This window comes from Octodon degus, unplaced genomic scaffold (assembly GCF_000260255.1).
Source record: "Octodon degus isolate 3935 unplaced genomic scaffold, OctDeg1.0 scaffold00145, whole genome shotgun sequence".
NCBI classification, from domain to species: Eukaryota; Metazoa; Chordata; class Mammalia; order Rodentia; family Octodontidae; genus Octodon; species Octodon degus.
Window position 1 is genome coordinate 5,719,735 of NW_004524721.1, and position 16,020 is coordinate 5,735,754.

Below are 16,020 nucleotides of genomic sequence, written 5' to 3' on the forward strand. Positions count from 1 at the left end.
AATCTAGCAATACTCGGTGAAACTACTATCAAAGGCCCTATTCAACATTCATTTTAAATGTCTTGGATCATATCCTAGAAAGCAATGTTGCCCTCCAGTAACATTTTCCCACATTTAATGTTCCAAACACTTGATTACTAGAAAACTCTATAAAGAAATGTTACTGAAAAACCAAACTCTTAGGACAAAGGTCATGACATTTTGTTGCCTGGCTCCAGAATGAAATAATCTTTTATTCTGAGTTCACTATTTATACTGGGTTAGAATACTTCATTTTGAAATGAATTTGGTTGTAGCTTTAAAATAAGAAAAGGGCATAGATAAAACAACCACTCCAATTTTTTTTTATTATTGTTAGACATTATTTTTGAAAGAATGTGACTTTTTGAGTGTTATTGATGAAGTGATCCAGCATACTCAGAACTCAAGTGAAGGGCAACAATTCTAAAATGTTTACATTTCAACACAAGCAATTTCTTTTAAGGCCTTCAAGCAATGCAACATGGATAATTCTATCCCTTGGAAATTTTAATTCATACAACTCACTCTCTCTCAGTCCCCATTTCCTGAGTAATGTTCCATTTTTATACTGATCTACACCATCGCATTTTTCTGTAATGTGTTCACATGACTTTTATATTCAAGGAAGCAAAACATAAGCTACTTTGCATCGTACACGGACACAACTCTGTGGCTATATTTGAACCTAGGGGCCAAACCAAGAAGAGGACTAAGGCCTGTGACATTTCCATTTCTGTGCTCCTACATCCCCATGCCTTTCAAAACCTGAGCCTAGGGCCTGGGAGATAGCTCAATGGCATAAGAACCTACCTGGCAAGCACAAGGTTCTGAGTTCAATCCCTGGTACCAAAAAAAAAAAAAAAAAAAAACCCCAGAGCCTGTCGTCTCAGGACTGAGCAGCTCATGAGCTTCCAGAGAACTCTTGGTGTTGCAGAATTCAAGAGACTGGAGAAACGAGGAGTTATCTGGTTTTAGGTGATTACCAGCTCAAAAAACTCCTGTTCTAAAGACTGAGCCCCAAATGAAAAAAGAGCCCCAGTTTTATACATGTTGCCAGAGGGATTGCTCTAGTGGCACATAACTGAAGGTAGGCAAGCAAATCAAAGGCAGTTTGTCAAGCCGTGGGCAGTGGCCGTGGTCAGGTATCACAGGGTGCTGTGGGAATAGGAGATTATAAAACTTTACTTACAAAGCTACTGCTTTTATCTGTATCAGAACAAAGAATAACCTTTATAGGGTGGCAGGAGTTTGGGGAAATTCAACTTTTTCTTTTCAAATCCTGCTTCATCAGTACTTGCAAGGGAAATCTACGTTGCATTTTGGGGCCACAGTTGTTCATGTGAAATGAGGCTTTGTAGCAATTGACTTTTAATTTCTCTGATAGATAAAAATGTTCGTTAACTGCCCGTTAGCAGAAATGCTGAGGACATTAAACAATTGCAAGCATCCTTTTGTATTCACTTCTGTAGGATCTGTATTCTTCCCAGGTATCAAGGAAAATATTGTGTTTGTTCTATAGAGTCAAACACATTCATTCATTCATTCATTCATTCATTCATATGATAAATACAATCAAGTAATTTCCAGATATTAGCATACCTCACTTGTGTCTAGGAACGTGTGCGTATGCGTGTGCATATGCCCATGTATTGCACATGTGCTATGTAAGAATTCAAATTATATCATACCTCTATAATTCTTCAAGTTTCTTTATAGTCGGTATGCCAGGGTCCTAATAAGATGGACAGACCTGCCCTCTCTCTCATTCAGGGACTGCTCAGCAGCAACATTGTAGTCTGAGCCACATTAAGGCATTTGCACAAAGCCTGGGAGCAGATAGAGGTCAGGGAAGGTTTCACAGCTGAGTCCTAACAGCACTGAAGAAGGCGTGATAAGACCTGCCCTGCAGCCAAGAGAAGTTAGGGAATTGTGAAAGCAACATCCCCAGCTGCAAACATCTCCAGGACGGAAGGAAGCAGAGGTTGGAATGGACCAAACACTCCATACATGGACAGTACGAGGAAGCAGACCTGCAGAGAGGAGGCTGGAGTGCTGGCAGGGGTGACCTTGACCCTCTGGGTGCAGGGAATGTGAAGCCATGGGAAGGTATGAAGCAGGAAATTGGTACAGTATCATAGAAAGTTACTCTGTGGGTCCTAGGACCCTGAGAGGCAGAAAAGTCTAAAGATGGGAAGATCTTGAGAGTGTTGTGACAGTTCAGGTCAGACATGAAGGGCATCTGACTTGAGACCAAGTTGGAGGGACAGCAGACAGATGCAATGGGCCTACCTTGGGACCTTGCACAAATACGTTGAAGCCAGATGGGCAAATAATTTAATTTTAATTTTTAAGAACCTCATTCTTGGCTATGAAGTGGGTATAATTACACCTACTTTAAAAAATTAGAAGCAGGATCATGGATATAGCTTAGTGGCACTGTACCTACTTGACAAAAGTGAGGTCTTGAGTTCAATTCCCAGTTCAAAAAATAAAATAAAAACAGAAGGAAAGGAAATGTTTGTACCCTCATATCCTTCAGATCTTGTGTTTTGGGTTTTTCTTTGGGGGGAGGCGGTTCTTTGTTTGTTTGTCTTGTCTCTTTGAAACAGGGTCTCACTATGTAGCTTAGGTTGGCCTTGAACCTCACTATGAAGCCCAGGCTGGTCTTGAACTCACGAGGTCCTCCTGCCCTAGCCTTACAAGCCGTGGAATTACAGGTATGTCACCATGCCCGGCTTCTTCAGATCTCTTGTTAAATATCACCTTATTTTACATTACTTTATCTGAGGTAATATTTTGCATCTTTTTTTTTCTTTTATCCTGCTATTTTCTTGATAGGACTGATCACATGTGTAATCATTTGTATGTGTATTGCCTCTCTTCACTAAAATACCAGGCCTAGGAGAATATTTAGTTTTGTTCAATATCGTGCCTGAAGGAGTGTCTAATACATTATAAATCTTGTGTGTGAATATTAGTGTAAAATGGCAAATACATAAGTCCTATCATTCTATCTGTCTATCCATCCATCCATCTACATCCATGATCAAAGGAGTTACAGTAGAAATGATAACATTACTAGGATTAATAGTAGTAATTCACTTACTACTATGTAAGCCTATGGCCTCACCAACCTAAACACACCCAATCTCATTTGACTAATTAAGCACCATGTAAATGACTTTCATAGCTTTCTTCTTTTTCTCAGAATGTTATGAAGTAGCAGCCAGGGATATTTCTCAGTGGCACAGCACCTACTTGGCAAGCACGAGGTCCTGAGTTCAATTCTCAGTACCACCTCCCCTAAAAAAAAAGAATGCTGTGAAATAAATAGCCAACCTGACTAAATCCTCTAGGTGATTAAATCAATAGATAACTGAACATGGTTGATGAAAGGAAGAGAAGAAAATTTATGACTCATGGTTTCTGGCTGAGGCATTTAATAGATAGATCAGCCATTGCTGAGATAAAGAACACAAAGGAAAGAAACCACCCAGCAGGAAAAGATAGCAGATACTTTTGTGCATACTGAGTTGGAAGGATCAGTGGGGTAACTATGGAGATTTGCAGCAGGTCATTAGGAGCATGAACGTTGGCACTGCAGAGATATCTTGGCAAGAGGTAAACATGAATCAATAGCATGCAGGTAGAAATTAACACTACAGAAGGGATTGGCCAAAGACTGTGAAGCTGTGCTAAGGAAGAGGAGGTTCCAACCATTTTCTTAAGGTGGCAGTAGGGGGGCAAAGATGAGGAGCCCCCTCATTAGAGAAAGGATGGAGAAAGAGTGGCCTCTGTAAGCCAGTGGAGTCTTTTGTGGGTACTTCTGGGATAGATAGAGGTCCCTGGAAGTTCATGTGTTCTTAGGAAGTTTCTAGAAGAAAAGGTTGTGAACTGGGAAGCCAGAGAAAGACAATCTAAGAGGTAGTGAAGAAGCTGACCAGTGCCCTGGGCCTGAAGGGTCCCAGTCCTCTGTGTAGCTTTAACTTTTCTCCTTGGTGTAGTGTGACAGGCCCTGGCTTGCCTGCCTCAAAGCCCTGCGGGAGCCGTGTAATACACATACTCTCCCAGTTGGATGTACAGACATTGTAGGGAGAGCCAGCCCAATTAAAGCAAGGCAGGATGACTTGTTTCTAAGAAGTGGGTACTTCCAGGGATGGAGGTTTAGCTTTTAGCTTTAGCTCAGAGGTAGAGAGCTTGCTGAGCACCCCTGGGGCCCCAGGGTCCATCCAGCACTCAAAAAAAAAGTATTTCCTACATACTAGATTTTGTTAACTTCAGAAATGTTAAGGAAAACCTCATAGATAGATAGATAGATAGATAGATAGATAGATAGATAGATAGATAGATAGATAATTTGTAATTTCAGATGAAAGAGAATAGTAATGGTGGAGGTCTGCCTGCCATAAGGGTCCTGAAGCGACCCCTTTTGTTCCCATCAGATTTTATTGAGATGTCTCCATGAAATTTCCAAACTTTCCAGGTTAGTTAAGTCACAGAAAGATTTACTTTCAGTTTACAATATAGAAAAACTAGAATAAGGCCAACAATGGATACAATGGCAGTTTTCCTCAGGAATCTTCAAAGGAGGCCCGCCATCCCACACAGTGCCCAGACAAGGGGCAGCAGGGAGAGCGCGTCGCAGGGAGCAAGGACGCCCGCCAGCTTCCATGCTGGGTTCTGCACTCTTCTAACACTTCTTTTTCTATAAATATAATAGGACCATTGCACTAAAATAGGAGCTCCTTAAGAACTCAGATTGTCCCTATTGTTTGCATTTTAAAAAAAAAATTTTTTTTTGTATTGATGTGTAACATACATACAAGAGGGCCGGGGACATGGCTCAGTAGAATAAGCGCTTCCCTGGCAAGCGCAAGGGTCTGAGTTCAATCCCTGGTTCTGAAAAAAAAAAAAAAATACACAAGAAAATGCCTAAATCATAAATGTACAGTAAATGAATTTTTCACTAAGTGAAGAAAGTTGTGTCATTATTATCAGATACCAACAAAGGGAACATTATCGACTGCTTGCTCTATTAGTCTTCAATTTTCAGGGGTGTTCCATAATTAATTTCCTTAATCCCTGAAAATGATCCATCCTTTTTTTTTCCCACAGCAATCTCTACATCTTGTTATTCCATTCATAGGGAGAATTTGTGATGAATAACTTACTTCACCTTCTATGCTTTTAAAATCATAGATATGTGTTGCAAGAATAAATGAACAGGGGCCAGCCAGATAGCTCAGTGCACTAAATCACCTGCTTAGACAGTTGCAAGGACCAGGTTTTGACCCCCAGGGTGCAGTGCCAGCCCTGTCCCCAGGGCACACTGAGACTCGACTAAAACTGGGCATGGTAGGGGGCACCTGTAATCCCAGCGCCTGGGAGGCTGGAAATGGGTGGATCACTATGAGTCTGATCTGTGTAATGAGACCCTGTAGACCCCTTAGACCCTGTACTAAACATATTAAAAAGATGAATAAATGAACAAATATCTAAGTTAACAATTAAGTTAGGGCAGGCAATGTAGCTCTGTGGCAGAGCACCAGCCTGGCAAGTGCAATGTCCTGAGTTCAATTCCCAGTACCAAAAGGAAAAAAAAAAAAAAAAAAAAAAAAAACCAGCCAATCAAGTTAGAGTACCAAGACAAGGAAGGAGAAGGCAGTGTGAATACTTTGTTAGAGGATATTTTGCTTGCTTTTGTTGCAAGCCTGATGCGGGTACTGGAACTTGAACCTAAGGTTTCACACTGAGCTATATCCCCAGCCATTTTTATTTTTATTTTGAAACTAGGTCTTGCTCAGTTACCCAGGCTGGGCTCCAACTTTCAGTGCCCTGTCTCAGCTTCCCATTGTGCTGGGTTTGCAGGCATGTGCCACATGCCGGGCCTGATTCTTGTTCCTTTTTCATTGCGTGCTGAGAGAAGAAAGCTGTCTACATCTCCGTGTCTTTATCTTTGATCAATGTGTGAAGGGAAATGTTCAAGTCACTTTGCTCTGGAGGATCTGTAATATCTCCTTTCCTAAAATAATTTACTCTAGATTGGGATTTCTGAGGTCCAGATTCTAGACATGGTTCTGCTGTGACATGGCCAAACAAGAAAGACACGCATCTGTAAAAGAACAGAACTGAACAATTGCTAGAAATCATTTCTGCTTTAAGGCTCTAGCAGTACACTTTTTCAGGACAACGAGCTGTAGTGGCCATGGAGCAGATAAAAATAAACCAGGAGCGCACAACAGTGAGCTGTAGGCATTAGTCCACAGATCTACAAACTGGCCAATCCAGCCAGGCAGAGATTAACGCTTAACTAGAATGTGAATTGTTTCTTTCCAAAAGAGCAATTTAAAGATTAAGGGGAGGGAGGTGGGGGAATCCAGGGCAATCTGGTCCTCACCATCCAGGCTACATGGGTAATTTGATGAGTAATCCATCCACTGCTCCAAGCTATCCACCCTTCTCTCTCTCAGCCCTTGCTGCAGAAGTTTTCACTGCCAGTAGCAATAGCAGCTGTGTAGAGTGGGATTGTAATTATAGCACCGCCCTCTACTCTGCTCGACCACGACCTCCATTCCTAGATAAATGGTGCAGAAAATGCCACGAGATTCTTCATGAAATTCCTGGGCCTTAGTCCTCGTGCGTGGATGCTCATGGCCCGTCGCCCTGCCTTCAAACCATCTGTTGGGGAGTTGGCAATCCACACAGGTTCAGAAGAAGAAATTCACTGCAAATGCAGAAGGATGGAAGACAACAATAGGAGATCCTTGGTGTGACTAGTACAGCATATGAAAGATTAGAAATGAAGTCCTGCTGTTTCGGTATTTAAAAAAAAAATACGTTGTTATATTGGTGCAGCAGAGATACTTCTTTTTAACAGCAACTTTCTGTCAAAAATTCTGTTATTATCACAAGATTCCAACATGGCCATGCTGTCCTGCCTGGTGATTTCCCTTGTTCTTCTCATACTCAGCACAGACACACCTACTTAGTTTCTTTCTTGCCGAGCTGCAGGTTCCCTTTTTCTTACTGACTTGCTTTTCTCCTGCTTAAGCATTCGAGAAAACAAGAGCCTGGTATGGCCACCTGAGTGCTAGAAGGGCTTTCATTTGGCCTTGTGGTACACATTTTCAGAAAGCAGCCAAGATAAAGTGTTCTGTTAAATTGAATGATGATCTCTGAGGCATTTGATTCCGAAGAATTTACGTTCCCAATCTTCGACCTTGATCTCTGAGTTGTAATTACTTTGTACTTTGATAGTTTAAGGTTCTACGTTCAGATCAAAAATTTAATCTAACTTCAAACACATTAGTGACAGCTTGCCCTGAGAAAGCCTCTTTTCTTAGGGATGTGGATAGGAAACAGAATTCTTCCTTTTTTTTTTTTTTTTTTTTTTTCTTCCTTTTTAAATACAATTTTATGCATAGATTTTTTTTTTCTTATATAAAGTGCTCATCCGGACTCATTGTAAACAGCGCTTACCCTCTCTATTTTTTTTTATTCTAAAACTAAACGTGCAATGAGAAACTACTTTGGCAGTTACAATATACAAGGTACTAACCATTGTTACTCTCCTAAAATCTTGTTTTGAGATTTTGTACCATTGTTTTTATTTTTTTTCTTTAAAATAAAAATAACTGATGTCAAAAAAAGATATAAATATTTGGCTTTAATTAAACTGTAGAAGAATTTCAAACACAAAAAAATAATAAAAATAAAATAAAAATAAAAATAAACATGCAAAATTTAGCAACTAAAATCTACAACAACTAGCTTCCAAGTAATGGGATATAGATTTGTTGATTTTGTTTGTAAGATTTGGTTTTTTATTTGGTGAGTAAATTTGATGAGCATATTTAAAAAGAATAAAGAACTATGTGTAGTAGAGAGCATATTTTTTCTCTCAGGTTACTCTCTCACAAATTTAATTGGCGCTTCCCCTCTCTCTAGCTCCACTGCAGAATCTAGGAGGGTTGAGCTTTACCTTTCTGTTAATTTCTAGAGGAAGAAGGCTGTTTCGTGGAACTGCGAAAGTTGATAGGGGAAAAAAAAAAAAAAAAGCATATCAGATGCCCAAATCCCAAGTTTCCTGAGGCTAAATGAAATATCAGGCAGAGAGCCACAGCCTCAGAATTTTTGGTCTTTTGATTTCCTGAGCACAAATCAGGGTAGAAACAAAGTCCCAGGGGAAGTGGCTGTTAGTCGACATCAGCAGTGTTCAGGTTCTCCCATCTCCCTAGAATTTGTTTAGGGTTTCACCAAAATTTTTATTTGGAAGAGAATTTCTGAGAGGCAAATAGTTCTCTTATCCAAATAATATGGGAAATGGTATTGAATACGTAAGGCAGTTTTCAAAAGGGAAACTTAGATTGCATCAAGAACTTGAGTAAGTGTGGAATTTTGCCTCTTGATGAACAGTATGGAGTGACTAGTTATTTTTTTTAGTTTATTTTTAAACTGTCACTAGCTAAAAATCCCCACATAAGTACTACTCTCTTCCTAAAAAAATGAGTCCATTTCAGTCTTTAAAAAACTACCAGTATCGGGCCGGAGAGATGGCTCAGTGGAATAAGTGCTTCCTTGGCAAGCACAAGGGTCTGAGTTCAATTCCTGGTTCCGAAAAAAAAAAAAAAAAAACTACCAGTATCAGTAGAGTCCACATAGGTCCATATCTTGTAATTAAAATACTATGGAGAAAATCCATCAACACAGTATTATTGTTTAATTCAGAATGCTTCCTCCAACATTGCTAGCTATTCTCTAAATGCATTAGAACATTTTACTGTATGATAAGTGTTATAGTCTATTTTTTCTCACTCTAAAGTATATGGTTCCAGGGGTCCCAGAAGTTTCAGGTGTGGATATGACTGTCACATTATCCACTCTGATCCTCTCTCAGGGCTTCCAAATGCTCCTCTGATCACAGCAGTTAAGGGTAGATATCTATGTTAGTATTTGATTTTTTTTTTTTAATTTGTGTATTTGGTACCGGGTCTCACTACACAGATTAGATTCATAGTGATCCATGTTTTTAGCCTCCCCAGAACTGGGATTATAGCAACCTAGTATTTTGTTCAGACTGCCATAACAAACGCCACAGATTAGGTACCTCATAAACAACAAAAAAATTATTTTTAATCTGCTCTGAAAGCTGGAAGGTCAGGGCCGAGGTGCTGGTGTGGCTGAGTACTGATAAAGGCTGTTTTTTAAATTGCAGAGAGCCAGCAGCTCCTTGTATTCTCACACGGTGGAAAGACAGCTAGTGATCTGGGTTCTCTTTTATAGGGGCACTAATGCCCTGACTCACTCACCTCCCAACAGCCCCATTTTCTTACAGCACATTTCATGGTTAGGATGTCAATGTATGGCTCTGGGGAGACACACGATTCCATCTGTAACAACATCTGACTCCAGGTTGGCTAATCATTAGAGCCCATGTAGCCCCGGTGACAAGAATGTGCCTTGGAAATAAGTGTGTGATCCAAGCCAGATCGAACAAGTCTTTCTTGGAATTTTCTGCACTGAAGCTTGGGAGGAGAAATGCTTTCCTTAGGGAGAATGTGAGCTGAAAGATGCAGCAGAAGCAGAGACAAGAGGAAGAAAGAATTGCAAGGCCATCTGACTCCTCATTCACGAGTGTCACTGTCATTCATTGCCTTGCATCCTGTCCTCCCTCCCAAACTTGGTCATTCAGCCCTTCCTTTTAATCAGTCACCTGTCCACTGAAATTAGTTCAAATAGAGGTCCTATCAGGTCTTTTTGTGAAAATCCGCAGTTGGATGCATACCAAAAAAAAAAAAAAAAAACTTAGGCAAACACAGGGACCGGGGTTTGATTCCCCAATGTGCCATGCTGGCCCCAACCCCAGGATGCACTGACACAGCCAATGAGACAGGGTGTGGTGGTGCACGCCTGTAATCCCAGTGCTTGGGAAGCCGAAAACCGGAGGATTACTACAAGTCTGATCTGTGTAGTGACACCCTGTACTAAATACACTAAAAAAAACTTTATAATGTTAGTTTTAGCAACTAGTAAGCGTCCCATTATATGCAAATATTTATGGAATTTTCAAGTATTTCTCTACCACCAAACATTTAGATTTTTTACATCTTCTTCTGTCACAAATACTGCTGTGACACACATCCTTGTTCCTAAAATGTCGTGCACATCTCTGATCATTTCACTAGCCCCATTTCTGATAAGAACAGATGCTACACTTGATCTTAGCCAAAAGGCCGAGAAAAGCGATACTAGCCCCATTTCTAAAACCAAGTGCACTTTGCTCTTGGTGCATTCTCATCAGCTTTCTCTGCAAAGCAGTTGTGTTGAATGTACATTTGCAGCAGTTTGTGAAAGTGTTCGTTTTTCATGTTGTCACCACTTTCAGATACCACTCTATTTCTTTAATCTGTTTCTCAATTTTATAGGCAAAGGGCCAACTCATTGTTTTGGTTTTCCTTTAATTTGTGCACTTCTTGGGAAAAACAGATCATTCTCACAAAGAAGCCCTTGGACTTCCATAAAGTCCTGGGTGTCGTGCTAGTGGCACTCTTATCGTCCTACCAAATGTCTCCTTGTTGACTGACTCACTCTGTCACGATGCTGACAGGGTTTCCTGCCATCAGGAAAACATCAAAACATCACATTGCCTAATTTTGACCCAAAATACCAAGAGCCCTCTTCATCCTGAGGGAAGGGAAGAGAGGTCATCCAGTAACATGCTAAGAAATGAATGTGGCTAGCACGAGTACATCGGCCTTGTTTTGTTTGGCCTTGATATGTTAGGGGTAGAAAGTGGAGGGGGCCAGGAAAGCCCCCTGTGCAACTCCAAGGAGATGATATTTTAACTCACAGAGCTCCCAACTCTTCCTCCCCACCCTCCACCCCCCATGTGCTCAGTAGCTTGCCCTTACCTGAGGGCTAGAATGACTTGTATTTCACAGAACATTTTTCCAAGCTCTTCTCCTTATGGATGAGTTTTCTTTTTCTTCTTTTTAAATGTATTTATTGCAGATGCACGCCACCATGCCCAGTCTCAATCACCATCTCAGCGCACCCCAGGGGCAGGGCCAGCACAGCAGGCTGGGGAGCCAACTCCTGGCCCCTGCATCTGTCTAAGCAGGCGCTTTAATCCTCTGAGCTATCTGGCCAGCCCTATGGATGAGTTTTCCATGCTAGACTAAGCCGTGCCCTAGATGACAATGTGAGTGACACTTTCTGTCCTTGCTCTATGGTGGTTTCAGATGGGGTACATTTGCTCTAGTCTCTTCTCTCATCCACTGGAACAGATGAAAACTAGCTGTCAGTTGCAGTTGAGCTTAGTGAACTCCAGAATTCTGGAAGGAACTCTGGGCAGAGGTAACCTCTCATACTTAAAGACTTCAGAGACCTGCAATGGACCTTTGCCCCACCCCACCCCTTTGAGGTACTGGGTATTGAACCTTCACATGCTTGCCCTTTATTTTTTATTTTAATATAGAATCTCACTAAGTCACTGAGTTGCCTACACTAGGCTGGAACTTATAACCCTCCCAACTCAATCTCTCAGAGAGCTGAGATTATGGGTGTGCACTACCATGCCCCACTACAAGTCTCTATTTTCTGCTATCAGAAGTTCTTTCTTGGGTCAGCGAGATAGCTCAGTGGACTAAGAGCAAGCGCAAGGACTGGTTCAATCCCTGGTACCACATGCTGCTCCAGTCCCACCCTCGGGCGTGCTGAGCCAGCCACTGAGTCTGGGTGTGCTGGTGCACACCTGTAATCCCTGCGATGAGGAGGCTGAAAGTGAGAATCACTATGAGTCTGAATTATGCAGTGAGACCTTGTACCAAATGCATAATTTTTTTTTTTTAAAAAAAAGCTCTTTCTGCACATACACAATATGGCTGAGGTGTTAGCTCAGTTTGGAGACTTGGGGCTGTGTCAGTGCAGAAAAAGAAGTAAGAAAAATTTTTATTTTATTTATTTTTAGATTCAGTATATATTGCATAATTTCTAGAAGCCTAAAAATTATGATGTGAAAGAAATTTTTAATATGCTAGGGTTTATAATAATATTATTACTATTAAAATAGATTAAAGTTTCATTGTCACATTTTCATTTTAGCTCTATCATTATATAAGTATAGAATATATATATATATATATATGTAAAATTTTATATATGGGTAGGATGCAGTCCATCTCTATCCTTACTGGGTTTTTAATTTTTCTGTCACTTCTCTTCCAGTCCACACCACTTCTCTAACCTGGTAGTAGACTTCCTAATCACTACTCCCCACACCCTCTGACTCAAACATAGAAAACTAGGAACTACCTTATTCACATGAATAAAAAAAATGTAGATATTTTCAAAAGACATTGAAATGGAATGGCTTGCATGGTACAAGTTTCTATTTTTTAAACTTGATACAAGGAATAATTTGCCTACACCTCAGTTTCCACATTATCATGAGAGTAGGGCTGACTTGGCTGAAGTGGATAACTTAGGATTTTCAGAGATACTGGCTGGAGTGACACAGGGAGGCCTCTCTGTGCTTCAGACCCTTCTCAGGAGCCAGGCCCAAGTCTCTCACCTGTAAACCCTGCATGCAGTGGGCTGTTGGCATCATCGAAATCCCTGAAAGGTTTGCCATCACTACCCTTGCACTTCATGCACTTCAGCCATGTCAATCCTACTCTTACGATAAATGTGAAAACTGAGGTATAGGCAAATTATTCCTCTCATCAAGTTTTAAAAAATAGAAACCTATACATACAAGTTCCCCTTCCCACTCTGGCTCTTAGCCCCAGACCCCTCTTGCCCGGCACCCTCTCCTGGGGCCACACTAACTACTATCATTTCCATTCCCTGGTGGCTCCTTGGAGCCAGGTTGGAGCTGAGGCTCAGTGGAGGTCATTTGCCCGAGGCACACCTTCTGCCAAAGCACAGCCAGATCTGAACCTAACTTGTCAAGCTTCAAAGCCACAATCTGAACCACCATTCTCTGCTACCTCCCAGTAAGCTGGTGGTTTGCTAAGTTTTTGAGCAATGAAACTTTTGAAGTGATATCTTCCCAAAAACCTCAAAAGGGACCGTCTCTGGGTACAACCCAGCAGGAACCTGGTGTGGGTGCTTCACCCACCCACGAGCCTTATTTGGCCCCGCAGTGCTTTTGCTGAACCCTGGGCAGCACGAAGTAGAAAAAAAACCACCACACCACCCAGACTACACAGAGCATGCCAGAGCAAACCCACCTTGCATCCTGTCCAGCGTCTGGGAGTTGAGCTCACAGCAGTCTTGGGCTCACAGTGGCAGAACCCCAAGAACGTGACTCAGCGCTCTCAGGCTTCCCACAGCCAAGGACCCACCGAGCGGCCCTATTTTAATGCTTCCTCTGAGGGCCACAGAAGTTGTTATCAGGGGACAGCAGTTCTGCACTTCCTCTGTCTCACCCTATGATATTTCCTATAGACACAATAAGGTAGGCTCATGGGGGCTTCTATTTTGGGGAACGGACGCCACCAGCATTGCTGATTAGTACTCCCTGAAGTTAAGCCTAATGGTCAAATGTGAGGACTGCGCACATCAGCCTGGGTCTATATTCTGGTTCTACCAGTTATTTAAGTAATTAAATTCCAGCATGATATCCATCACCATAAAGTTTAGATTAGCTATTATTAATATATTATTACTTTAAACTAATGAAATATAATTTTTCTAGTTATTAATGTATATGATTATTTAGTAAAACATGTGCTCATGAAAACATTTTTTAAAAAAAATTTTGGATACTCTCCTTCTGAATTGTGTTTGAATTTCAAGTGAATTTTTTTTCTCAACTGTATAATATTATGGAACCCTGTTAATCTACACAAACTGTAGAGCAGTTTGTAAAGCATATCTGAGTGAAAACTTTGTAAAGCATATCTGAGTGAAAGAAAAATGGAAGTAGTAATGTATCAATGTTAGTTCCGTGGTACTATAATAATGTAAAATGTTTAAACCAGGAATAACTGGGTGAGGACCATACAGCAATTCTTTGCACTAACATTGAGATTTTTCCTAGATCAAAAATCATAAAAGTATGATAAAATTTTTTAAGCATGGTTAAATTTAAACATCATTACAGTAAAAGACACATTGCCACCAACCCCACTTGAAAATACCCACCCTATCGCCTCAAGCAAACTTATCCCACTGTTCTTGCGGCTTTGTGCACCAGTTCTGGAAGACTCTTTCATGAGTGTGTTTAGTTGTGCCATCATGGCTGACCCCATGCCCTAAACTGATCCAAAACACTTACCTTGCCTTTTAGATTTGAGGAAAAGCCACATGCCAAACAGTACAAGATCCAGTAAACAAGATGCATAAGGCCATCCCATGACTGCTTTGGTGGGTCTTTTTGTTGCATGGCATACAGCACTCACCATATTTTTTATTGACTCATGTAGACTTGAAAGAGAACTTCCAGAAAGTGGCTTCAGCAAGTGGCAAGAATGATAGGATCGGTGTGTTTGAAATGAGGGGGAATACTTGGGGGAGATTAATGGGAATTATTTGACTGCAATAACTTTAAAAAATTTTTAGCATTCACCATATTTTTGATCATTCTTTGTATTCTAGTATTTCAAATGAGATTGAAATAATAAAGGAAGTATCTTTTATATATAATCATCATTTCTGATACCTTCATTCCTTTGCATTCATTGATATTTCCTTCTGGCGATGTTTTTCTTTCAACACACAGCCTGTGACATTTTTTGTAGTGCAGATTTGTAGGTGATGAGTTATTTCAACTTTTGCCTGAACTGTTCTTTACTGCACCTTTAGATCTGAACGATATTTTTGCTGTGTATACAGTTTGGGTCACCAGCCTTTTTTTTTTTTTTTTTTACTATTTTAAATGTGTTGGTCTACTTCCTTCTCCCTTGCATTGTTTTTAGCCAGACATCTCCAGGCTTGGCTTTTGTGCATTGTAGTAATTTTCTTCTTGTACTTGGGTTCCATTGAGCTTCTTGGATCTACAAGTTTATACTGGTCATTGTATTTGGAAAATTTTTCGTCATTTTTTTTCTTCTCAGGGGTTTTCTTCTTTCTTTTTTCAGAAATTCTAATCACATGTCTATAAGGTCATACCTTGGAGTAATCCCACAACTCCCTGATGATCTTTTATTTTTTTAAAACTATTTTTCCCATTTTATAAGGTTTCGATTCCTGCCTCCCAGTGCATGAGTCACTCATTCTGCAATATTAGTGTGCACTTAGTCTCTTCCCACTGGATGAAATTGCTTTTACTGTGTGATCTCTTCCTACAAGCTTAGTAACTTAAAATAACAGACTCTCACTGTTTCAGTTTCCATGGTCAGGACTCTAGCATGATATAGCTTTGGGTCTCTGCTCGCACTGTCTCAAGAATGAAGGCCGGGTTGTAAGTGGGCCCATCAAAATAAACTCATTCAGGGACAATAGCACTTCTGAGCTCCGGTGAGGACTTGGCGCAATCTACTTTCTCAAGGGCTGTCTGTATGCATGAGGCCTGACTCTTTTCCTGTTGCTTGAGGGCTCCTCAGCATGCCTGCTGCATGGCTCTCTCCACAGCATGGAGGTACAAAACGTGGTTCCTTGAACATCCTGAATCAAACTTGAATAACTGTCTTACTGTTGGGCCTCTGGGTCAGTTCTGGCTTGCTTTTGATGGGTTGATTATTCTGCTCATTTTCTTGCCTCTTTGTGTTCCTGGTTATCTTTCACTGGATGGCAAACTGTGAAATGTCCCTATGTAGCAGAGGGTTTTTTTTCTTTTTTCTTTTTTCTTTTTTTTTCATAATTTTATTGATAAAGAGCAATGAGACAATTTCAAATCAAATCGCTAGGACAGTTTCAATAATTAACACACTGCATACATTCTTCTTAGTGGTTAATTGCTGTACAAGACGTGGACTTGAGATCCTATTTACAAACACCATTAGAACAAATCATTCTATTCATTAAGAGACTGTAACTATATATCTATTCTAACCA

At 40.6% G+C, this 16,020-nt stretch overlaps 1 protein-coding gene and 1 pseudogene across 1 annotated transcript in view; one reads left to right on the top strand and one right to left on the bottom strand.

Annotated features, from left to right (window-relative positions):
• Nucleotides 1-16,020, top strand: part of Prtfdc1 (phosphoribosyl transferase domain containing 1) — a 100,701-nt gene that overhangs the window by 43,367 nt on the left and 41,314 nt on the right. The window lies entirely within an intron of this gene.
• LOC111812841 lies at nt 10,172-10,267 on the bottom strand (annotated as a pseudogene).